General features: G+C 39.3%; 1 long non-coding RNA gene across 1 annotated transcript; it reads right to left on the reverse strand.

Annotated features, from left to right (window-relative positions):
- Positions 1 to 750: 750 nt before the first annotated feature.
- Positions 751 to 10595, reverse strand: LOC121065951. Its single transcript, XR_005817424.1, has 3 exons — positions 10556 to 10595; positions 9640 to 9844; positions 751 to 876 (listed from the first exon to the last, which is right to left on the reverse strand). It is a non-coding gene; the product is annotated as an uncharacterized LOC121065951 (long non-coding RNA).
- Positions 10596 to 11089: the final 494 nt, after the last annotated feature.

Here is an 11089-nt window from a genome sequence, read left to right on the forward strand (position 1 = left end):
GAGGTGCAATGGGAAGGTCCAAAAAGTGTGCATAACACTTTTAACTGGGATATTGTTGGCACGTTTTATGTAATAGTAATATTTTCTTTCTTTTTCTGTAATAGTTAAATCTGGGCTGAAAACCGTTTAATTAGACTGTTTCAATTAGACTTGCAATAAATTCTTGTCTTTTAAAATAAGGTGTATTCATTTAACCTACAGAAACAGCCCAAGTTTAAGAGCAACAAGCTGATGAGAATTTAGGCAACTTGACATGTAGTCAGTGTACAATAAGAACAAACAATTAGTGTCAGACAGATTCAGACTGAAAATCTATGATGACTCTACATACCTGGAAACCCATCAAAAAGGTCGCTTTCTGATATTCTAAATTACTTATCAAATTCTGTTTCCATTCCTCCACAGTATATATGACATGAATTTTGTCTGGACCTACTTGTTAAATAGTTAGCATTATGTAAAAAATAATGTTTAGAAAACAAATGCAAAAAACAAACCCTACTGTAAGGTAAAGACACAAGAGAAGGCCAGAATTCTTCCACATTGCATGCTTGTCTTGTTCTTTTGTATTTATCATTTCAATTCAGTCCTACTTTGTGACAAATTCTAGAACTATTGAAGTGTTCAGAAAGTGTAATGGATGTATTTATTCCTACTGCCTTCTATGCATTCTTCTCTAGTCTATTCTTTCACACACTGTTTGCAGTTTCAGTCAGAAAAACTGAATGATTGGGAAACAGATTATCAGTATAGAGACTTTTTCTCTTTAATTGCTCCATGATGTTACAATTTAAAGGCAATGGATCCCTTCTATCTGGAGAGCAAGGCCAATAGCCCGCTGGAGTTACATGTGTAGGACAAAGAAGTACTTACACCCTGAAAAAAAAAAAAAAAAAGCTAAATTGGTGGTCGCCAAAGTGTTCATCTTTATGATAGCAATAAAGCCAACTGATTCTCTCTTCCCAAAACTGAGTTGCACTGAGCTACTCAAAATTAATTAATTTTATTGTCCCTAAATCAAGCCAACATCCCAAAAGTCAATTATATGTTTATTGAAAGGTCTCCAGTGAAACCCATTTAAAGGTACAGACTACCATAAAAATATTAGATAGCAGGTCCGAGCACAATGAGCAACCCAAACAAATGTTGCAAATCCTGGGGATGTCTAACAGCTGAATTAACGCCTTGCGGTTAAACCAGTTGGAGGGGATAAGCCCATTTGGATTTAGTGAGGCACTATTCAGGCAAAACAGCGTGCTAGCCCAGAGATGAATATCCTTTTAGCAGAAGCAGACAAACTGAAAACTAGTGCAGTTCACAACCTAAGTTCTTAATTACCATGTTTCAGTTTAGACTACTAAAGGCTTTGAAGTTCAGTGGCTGTCTGTGAACATACCTATTCATCCCATCCCCCCAGGGTAAACACATTTTAAACTAAAGCATTGTAATACAGTATGAAAAAATTTAACCAAAATGAACCCAGGTATGGTAGTATCATCACTACTAAGAATGCTTTTTCTATTTACATTTCAAAACAACAACAAAAAAAATCATTTACAATGCCAGAGAACAATGGCTTACAAAGTTAACCATTCTAGAGAATATATATGTATATTTTTTTACAGTTGTATGAAAAACACACAATATGATAAATCAGCAATGATGATAAACTTCAGTGTTTTACACTAATTATTTCTTTTTCTATTTTTCATTTGGTAAACTCCAATGGTATTGAAAATGCAGAATTGATCTGCCCTGGGCAGGCAAGTAATTGATACAGGCAGATTGGTAGTTTACAGCAGTCAATGCTTCTTTCATCACTTAGTCATGGCTGTGGTAGGAATACTTTGTTACTTGTTTTCCACCTTACATTTATTCAGAAACATTGCAGTGATACTGCAGGGTATTTGTGGCAGCTTGGGAAATGTCAATGCAAAGTATGAGATTTTTTGTTGATTTCATGAAATTGTTAGATCAATGAATCGTATATTCACTACTTGCTGACACACCTGAAGTAGTGTCAGTACTAATTAATACCACTATCAAGCTTTGCCTGAAAATGCTGCTATATTTCTTTGCTCAAGGACTAGGGCTAGGGATAGATAACAGACATTTATACCTGGTGGCTTTTGAAATGGAGTAACGTGGAACTGCAGTGTGCAATTCTAGTAACTAAATGTCTTTTTCAGGTTATAACTTCTGTTTAGAGACTCAAGAGTAATAGGATTGTCCTGTAATTAGAGATATTTAATCAATTCCATATGGGTTTTGGAAGCAGAATATATTTCTTGACGTGAGGGAGAGGTCCAGATGTTTCTAACATTCTGCATCTGATGTGTTACAAATTGCATATAAGGAGGTTACCCTAAAAGGGAGTTACCTCAATGCATAATAATTCTTAAATATATTACAAGAAAAAAAAAAAACCACAACATATTTCATGACATAATGAGAGTACCTTCTGAAAAAGAGCTGTTGTTAGAGCTGTCTGAACGTGTAACAGATGAGAGAAAATGAAGCAAGACATCAAATCACTTTCATGTCAGAACTAGAAAGGCTCCTAACTGATAACTGATTTGATAGAGTTCTTGTCTTTTGTATTTCTTAATGTCCTTATAAATCCTATAATTAAGAAAAAATAAATAAATTTCCTAAACCAAAATACAGGAAACTTCCCTCCCCATGGGCCAACTGGTCTTCCCTATGGGAAAGAATTTAAAGCAGTTTCTGAGAGCCATGTCTTGAGGGGTTAATGAGGTGCCTGCATGACTGGTTTGATAAAGACTTAGAAATTAGCAGTTTTCATTTTCTGAAAATGTTTCAAAATATGGTGTAGTTTTAGGTTGTTTTCTTCAGTTAATCTTTTACACAAGGGTTACCTTTTTTTTTTTTAATGCAATATCCCCTTATTAGATTGGCTGAACCTTGATCATGGTCTCTAAAGAGTAGGGAATTCTGATTAATTTTCTGTTTTAATTAATTAATTAATTAATTAATTTGTCTGTCTGCTTTTGGGCTTCTCATCCTCCTACTCTCTGAACACAATAGTTTTCTTTGATGTTTTTCATGTATTTTCCAAAAAAGAAAAAAGAAGAAAACTCAGTGTATCAAACTATTCAGTACATTATTTTGAAGCTTAATAAAGAAACCAAAATCTACTGAGGGGTCATTCTAGCTGTAATAGTTTTTTTTTTTTTTTTTTTTTTTTTTTTTCTCTGAGTTAGAAACATTTCTCTCTTTTCCTTTAACTTTGATCCTTTTGTTTTAGACTGTATAAATAGTTTGCCTTGAAATAGAGTTCAAACACATCTTCTGTATACGCAAATGCTTTACAAAAGTAAAAGTTGTATGCCTGTTTGACGGGAGAGAGAATCTCAAAAACAAATGAGAATCGCATCAAATCAATTCTCATCTATACAGAGCAATAGTAGTATTGTGTGTTATCACAGAACCATAGAATCATAGAATGGTTGTCATGGTTGGAAGAGACCTCAAAGATAATCTAGTTCCAACCCCCCTACCATAGGCAGGGACGCCACCCACTAAATCAGGTTGCTCAGGGCCTCATTTAACCTGCCCTTGAACACCTCCAGGGATGGGGCATCCACAACCTCTCTGGGCAACCTGTTCCAGTGCCTCACCACCCTCTGAATGAAAAATTTCCCTTAACCTCTGATCTAAATCTTCCCTCTTTTATTTTAAAACCATTCCCACTCATCCTGTCATTATCTGATTGAACAAAGAGTTGCTCCCCATCTTTTTTATAATCACAGAATCATAGAATCATAGAAACATAGAATATCCCGAGTTGGAAGGGACCCATAAGGATCATCGAGTCCAAGTCCTGGCACCACACAGGTCTACACAAAAATTCAGACCATATGACTAAGAGCACAGTCCAAATGCTTCTTAAACTGTGACAGGCTTGGTGCCATGACTACTTCCCTGGGGAGCCTGTTCCAGTGTGTGACAACCCTCTCAGTGAAGAACCTCTTCCTGATATCCAGCCCGAACCTCCCTGGTTGCAGCTTGACACCATTCCCTCGGGTCCTATCACTGGTCACTAAAGAGAACAGATCGGTACCCACCCCTCCACTCCCTCTCGTGAGGAAGCTGTAGACCGCGATGAGGTCTCCCCTCAGACTCCTCTTTTCCAGGGTGAACAGGCCAAATGACCTCAGCCGCTCCTCATAAGTTTTCCCCTCTAGGCCCTTCACCATCTTTGTAGCCCTCCTCTGGACACTCTCCAACAGTTTCACATCCTTTTTGTACTGTGGTACGCAGAACTGCACACAGTACTAAAGGTGAGTACTTGAGGTAAGTCCCCTTCAAGTACTGAAAGGTTGCAATGAGGTCCCCCTGGAGCTTTTTCTTCTGTAGTCTGAACAGCCTCATCTCCCTCAGCCTTTCTACGTAGGAGAGGTGTTCCAGCCCCTTGATCATCTTTGTGGCTCTCCTTTGGATTCACTCTAACAGATCAACATCCTTCTTGTCCTGGGAGCCCCAGACCTGGATGTAGTACTTCAAGTGGGGCCTCAAAAGGGCAGAGTAGAGGGGGACAATCACCTCCCTTGACTTGCTGGCTACTGCTCTTTTGATGTAGCCCAAGAATTGTGGGCTGCAGTTGATGCAGTGTTGATACATAAATCAGCATTGTAAGTTTTGAAGATGCCAATAAAAATAAGCATAGAAGAAGTTTTAATGGAACTGAGACTTTTAAATTAAATCCAGGGATCTATTTCCTGTTGGTTAAAATCAGCAAAGGCATCTCTTGTACTTCCATCTTTTACCTGGTCTACTGGGAGAATAAATAAATGAGGGATAATCAGAAAAAAAAGAAAGAAGAAAACAAACAAACAAACAAACAAACAAAAACAGTGATCTCATATTCTGGGTTTTTGATGTCCCTTCTGTGTTCTACACAGGTGTTAGCCTGGGCTTCCACTAACTTCACTATTTGCAAAAGCAAGGATGTCATAGTTGCTGTTGCATGTATTTTGGTGGCTCCCTTCTCATTACATTTCTGCCAAATTACCAATTCCACATCAAATTCTGTTTTCTCAGTCAATATTTAGGGTGAAAAAATATTAATAACATGCCCAAAATACATGGAAATCTAAATTCATGCTTTAAAAATAAACAAATAATTGCATATTTCTCCATTCACGGCTTTTGAAGCTTTACTGAATATACTGTCATAGTGCCATCCTTTGATTTAGATTCCTGGATTAATTTTGTTAGAAAGCTTTTAGTACGAAGATATATTTTTACTTTTTTATTACTAAACAAATATGTAGGGAAAGGGTAAAATGGGTAATAACTAGATATGCATGAGAATCATTTTTGTTTCTGACCTTTATGCAAAGAGCACATTAGTGATGTGGTGCATCAGAGGTGTTCTCTGTGGTTTAAATTTTCCTTGCATCTGTACTTTGAGTTTTGCAGCTGCTACCTGAGTGTAAAAATGGTGCTCTTGTGGACCCAAGGTTGAAGTCACACACAAAAACACCTGTATGCAAAGTCCTCTGGGAATTATCTTTCTATGCCTGTACAGAGAAAACCAAGGACCAGCAATAGGTGTTAAGCTCCTTTGCAGAAAATGTGGTATGTGGACTTGTCCTGAAACCATGAGAGGTTGTCAAAGGTCAACCTTGGCTGGCTGCCAGGTGCCCACCAAGCTGCTTGCTCACTCCACACACAGAGCAGGATGGGAGGGAGGGTGGGGGTAGGGACACAGTGAAAAAAACTTGTGGGTTGAGATAAGGACAGGGAGATCACTCAACAATTATTGTCACAGGCAAAATGGACTCAGTATAGGGAGATTAATATAATTTATTACCTATTACTAACAAGCTAGAGCAGTAAGAAACTATAAAAGCAAACTAAAAACACCTTCCCCCCATATATCACAGAATCACAGAATTGTAGGGATTGGAAGGGACCTCGAAAGATCAAAAGAACCTGCCAAAGCAGGTTCCTTAGAGCAGGCTGCCCAGGTAGGCATCCAGACGGGCCTTGAATATCTCCAGAGAAGGAGACTCCACAACCTCCCTGGGCTGCCTGTTCCAGTGCTCCGTCACCCTCACTGTGAAGAAGTTCCACCTTCAGGGTTGGAACCAGAAGCCAACCCTGCGGCCCCCGTGCTGCCAAGCCCTTGCCACATAAACCCAATGCAGAAATACACGTAAACTAAAAACACCTTGTCCCCACCACCCTTCTCAAGCCTTCTCTCCCCAGCTGGCACAGGGGGATGGGGAATGGAAGTCACAGTCCGTTCATAATGCTACATCTCTGCAGTTTCTTCACCGACTCCAGCATAAAGTCCATCCCGAGGGATACAGTCTTTCATGAACTAACTTAATATGGACTTTGTACAAGATGCATTTCTTCAAGAACTGCTCAAGCATGGGCCTATATAATGTGTTAAAGTCCTTTAAGCGCCAGACTGCTCCAATGTAGGTCCCATATGGGTCACAAGCCCTGCCAGTTAATCTGCTCAAGAGCAGATTAATTGAGCAAGAGCAACTTGGGCAAGAGCTCATCTCTGAGGTCCTCTGTAGTGCCTGTTAGAAACCTGCTTCTGCATGGGCATTCAACAAGCTGGAGCTTCCTTCAGGCCATGTGCAGCTGCTTCAGCATGGGGTTCTCCAAGGGCTACAGCATGCATATTGTCTCTGAAGAGGTACTTGCAGGGGAGCAACCTGCATAAACATGGTCTTTTACATGAGCTGCAGGGGAATCTGCCCGGCACTAGAAGCCCCTCTTCCTATTCCGTCTTTAAAGACCTGGGATTTTGTACCGTTTTCAAAATTCCTTACTGATCTCCAAGAGCTGTTGCATAGCATATTTTCTGTTACATGAAATAAATTATCAGGAAGGCACAACAAGTATCGCTTATTGGCTCAGAATTGGCCAACTCTATCTCAAAACCCTAATTCTAATCCTAGAGAAGGCTCGGGTCTAAAAACACCCAACCTGTAGCTGCCATGAAAAAGTGTTGGCAAATGATAGATTTTGGTGAACTTAACCATGTTTTAAAAGACTCTTTGAAACCACAGTCACATAGGGGGCTCTGTGATTCCTCTCTCTGTAAACCCAAACCTTAGACCTAGACAGCGCCCAGGTCCAACACCTGCCCCACCTAGGGCTCCCATGAAACAGTCAGTGCTCGCAACGGAAGTCTTTTGGTAGACCTCAACTTCCTTTGTCAGCCCTTTCACAACCCTACTCACAAGAGGAGTCTGTGCTTTCTCCAACGCTAACCCTAACCTTAGACAGTGCCGAGGTCCAATGCACACCCCACCTAGGGCTCCCACAGAAAAGTGCTCAAAACAGCAGCTTTTCAATAGATTCCTTTGGCGTCTTTATGAGCATTTTGACCTCAACTTGCTTTGGCGGCCAGTCGGAAAACCCAGTGTCACAAGGACTCTGCTCTTTCTCTCTCTCTAAACTGCAACACTAACAATAGACAGTGCCCAAGTCAAATACTGACCACACCTAGGGATCCCTTTAAAACTTCCAACAACTGAAAGTATTTTGTAGACTTGAAGTTTTGTTTTGTTTTGTTTTGTTCTGTTTTGTTTCCAGCTCCTTTGCAATCCCAGTCATCCAGTGTATTCTGTAATTTCACACTCCTTAAATCCTAAATTTTACCTTAACCCTAACCCTAGATACTTATCAGTTCCAGGAACTCTGCCTGCTAGTGTTGGTTTAGACACTGATATTTAAGAACATATAATAGCATATCATTTTCACATTTTTATTTACATCTCTTGGATGTGAGGCTTATTCAAGTTTTTATTACTAAGTCTTCATACTAAGATGTGTTCCAGAGTATAAATGGAAGCCATGCTTTTATTATGGAAAAAGTATTTTTATAAGTAGTTTTCTTAATGGAATTATTAATAAAGTTAAATAATAGAGCAGAAATTGTTTACTTTAGGATGACTAGAATATTAAAGGTTATCTCTAGTTTTTAGGGAAGAACATATTGAGTGAAACAGACATTTATCACAGTAATCCAGAACTGATGAATATGGAATTATCCATCAGAATAGGTCTTTACCAATTTTTGATGAGTGATAATTACCACAGTTCTGTTTTGCTCTTTTTTTTATTATTATTTTTAGTGTAAATTTGTCTGCTTTTCCTTTAACTTTACACTGCTGTTCTTTGAAGAGTGCCTCTATTTTTTCATGACTAGCCCCAAAAGTCAGTTCAAATTTAAAGAACAAGAGTTGTGACTGTTCTCTGCTTTTAGTTCCTTATTGTTTCTGTTCGACCGTAGGTTCATTCACATCTAATAGCTTTTCTGTAGTTCTGTGCTTGCAATCACAAGCTAAAAGCAGGTCCATAGGTAGCTAGAGATTTTCCTCTTCCTTATTTCAAGCAGTATAGTCGTTCTGGGTCCTAGTTTCACTCATGTTTTAGACTATTTCTGTATCTGTATCTGCTATAATGCATAATGTTTCTTTTACTTTATTTTTATTTATTTTTTATTTATTTTTTAAAAATCCTTCTTTTTATTCTTAGTTTTGTACTGTGTGTCCTGATTTTCCAGAGCCTAGTTTTCTATCTGTAGTTTTTGTGTATTTTTTTTTTTTCATTTAAAGCTTTAACAAATTATGATTCCAATACCCCAGCTGGGCTGGAGTTTGTTCCTGCTGCTTAATGGGATTGTAGTTGTTTACCCATACCAACTCCCAGTCTTGATGTTGAATTGATTCTTTTCTTTGTAATCACATCCATTATGTGATTTTTGGTTCTTTTCCTGGCTGACTGGATAGAACTGACCAATTATTTATGACTTACTAAATCACTGAATGTCGAAAGCTATGTCTAGACTAAATTTGCAAATGCCACAATGCAATAGGGTTAGATTTAGCATGTGGTTGTTGTGAGAACCCAATATACACCTTGGATGCAATTTTGAGGTATTATTCCAGGTTAGATCTGGGCTTGCCATGTGAACTGAATGAATGCTCATTAGCAGTTAACATGCAGAAGGCTTATCTATCATTTAATTTAGTGTCATCCAAAAATAGTATCATTTATGTGTTTTCAGATGGCTCTGCAATGTGAACTAAAACACAGGAAGTGTATATGTTCAGAAAATACCTGCCTAAATAAACCTCTAATCAGAAAAAAAATGCTAATGTGTGTACACACTGAGTTCCTTTGTTTGTCCCCAGGAGCTGTTTTTTTTTTTTTTTTTTTTTTTTCTGGTGGTGGTGGTGGTGGTGTTTTTTTGTTTGTTCATTTGTTTGTTTTTTAATCATCTCTCTTTTCATTTGAATTATAGATTTACTGAATAATTTAGAAAGGAAGAGATTTTTAAATCCAGTCAGTTCCCTCAATCTCTCCTCATGCTCTCTGCTCCATACTCCCTGATGGTCGTGGCAGCTGCACTCTCACACTCACACTGCTGCACTCACTCCAGTTTGTCACTGCATTTTTTTTTTTATTTTTTATTTTTTGTAATGTGGAGCCCAAGATAGGCACTGTATTAAAGTTGTTTCACACATCCTACCTGGAGAAGAATAAACATTCCCCTTCAGCCTTATTAGTACAGCCCAGTATGTGTTTATCACTCATTGCTGCAAAGGTGTGCTTCGCTGTTGGCATGTATTGCAAATTTACCTCTTCCCATGAAATGCCTGTGAGACATGATCTTTTCCAGATTCTAGATATCTGTACCTCTTGTGTTTCTTCAGATTGCTTCTGACTGTGTTGGAGTTGAGTATTCTGTCCTTGGTTCTTCAACAGGGCCAGATCCCCTTCTGTGACTGGCAGTATTTCCATGCTACCACCGATTCCAGTTGTGCCAACCACATTGGGCCCAGGGCTATGAAAACAAAGACCCGGTGTATTTACTTTTTGATCGCGGTGAAAAGCATGATGGGGTGGTCAAATGTGTGTTAGGTTCTTCATGCCTTAATTTATTGAAACTCCACAGTTGGGGCCAAGGAGTACTCTGTTGTTCTGTTCATTAAAGCCACACAATCTGCAGCAGGAAGTAAAACAGAAATTCAAAACAAGAATTCTCAAGAAGGTAATCACTGATTATAGATGGCAAAGTAAAATCAAAACTACACAGACTACTGACACTAATAAAAAGTCAAAAAAAAAATCTCTCTCTTTCATTTACTCACTCATTTTTTCTCTCCCCAGTTCCCTGTGCCCTCTTCCTCTCCCCAAAGACTTCTTGTTCTTTCATGGGAGGTCTTATTCACGATTTCAGTCTCTGAGTGTATCTGGAATATTGGGATGGATCTGTTAGGAAAAATTCCTACATCCATCAGACGATTTGCACATCAGACAAAAGTTGCCTAGTTCCATGTATAACTGTTGTGATTTAAACTGGCCGGCAGCTAAGCACCACACAGCCGTTCTCTCACCCTCCCCCATCCTTCTCTGGGATGGGGGAGAGAAATAGGAAAATGAAGCCTGTGGGTTGAGACAGAGACAGTTTATTAAGACAGGGAAAGGAAAGATAATAGTATTACTAATAACACAAAAATACATGAAAAAAGTGATGCACAATGCAATTGCTCACCACCCGCTGACCAATGCCCAGCCTATCCCCGAGCAGACGGCCCCCCCCCCATCCCAGCTAGCCACCCCTATCTATTGTTTAGCATGATGTCATATGGTGTGGAATACCCCTTTGGCCAGTTTGGGTCAGCTGTCCTGGATCTGTCCCCTCCCAGCTCCTGCTGCACCCCTAGCCTGCCCGCTGGCAGGACAGAGCAAGAAGCTGAAAAGTCCTTGGCTTGGTGTAAGCACTGCTCTGCAACAACTAAAACATCAGTGTGTTATCAACACTCTGCTCATCCTAATCCAAAACATAGCACCCTACCAGCTACGAGGAGGAAAATTAACTCTATCTGAAATTTTAACTCTAGCTGAAACCAGGACAGCTGTTTTCTTGCAGGTCATGGGAAGAAGATTGGCTGGCTTGGGGCAGCTTATGTACACAGGACTTTTAGGCTGCAGCCAAAGTGTTCCTCTAGATCTGGAAGTCTGAAGATAGTTGCAGTCTCCAAGCTCAAAGCCAACCACATATCAGTCTGGCGCAACTGATTTTTGT

The sequence above is a fragment of the Cygnus olor genome, chromosome 2 (assembly GCF_009769625.2).
Source record: "Cygnus olor isolate bCygOlo1 chromosome 2, bCygOlo1.pri.v2, whole genome shotgun sequence".
Taxonomy (NCBI): domain Eukaryota; kingdom Metazoa; phylum Chordata; class Aves; order Anseriformes; family Anatidae; genus Cygnus; species Cygnus olor.